The sequence below is a fragment of the Mesitornis unicolor genome, unplaced genomic scaffold (assembly GCF_000695765.1).
Source record: "Mesitornis unicolor isolate BGI_N332 unplaced genomic scaffold, ASM69576v1 scaffold37908, whole genome shotgun sequence".
In the NCBI taxonomy this organism is placed as follows: Eukaryota; Metazoa; Chordata; class Aves; order Mesitornithiformes; family Mesitornithidae; genus Mesitornis; species Mesitornis unicolor.
In genome coordinates this window covers 53,667-54,229 of record NW_010204573.1, presented here as the reverse complement: position 1 = coordinate 54,229, position 563 = coordinate 53,667, and positions in this window count along the sequence as shown.

The window sequence follows — 563 nt, the reverse complement described above, 5'->3', positions numbered from 1 at the left end:
CAGATTTTAAAATTTTAATTCCACTGCTTCATTCTCATGTATTTCACCACATGAATACAACTGTAGTACATGCTATTGCCAGTCTGAAAATACCAACTCTGTCTGAAAATACACCTGTCCTACTGTTGCAACCTTCCTGCCTGTTATCTTCTTAGATGGTAAGTGCTAACCAGTTGTGTTTGATCAATACCTGCCTGGGAGGACTCCAAGAAACCCTCGACTGGTTCAGGCACTGCTGTTGTGTCAGTAAAGGGAGGCTCAGCCTGACTGAGTGCCGAGTGATGCCCTGCACCGTGGTGGGCAGGGATGTAGGGCTGCTGGAAGGCTTATCCTTCAGATGTAAGATAAAATTCTAAAATCCTGACTGCTTTGGGTCTTTAAAAACCGCACAACAGCTTTTCTCTTGTGGAATAGAGAAGGTGATAACATCAGGCTTTTGAGTCCTTTCCAGCTGCAGTAATTGGCTTCATCGGATTGAACAGGATGCGATGTTTTCTTTCAGGGTTTCTAACCCTGCTAACATCAGACACAAGCTGAGTCACGCCTGAGGTCTGGCCTAGCAG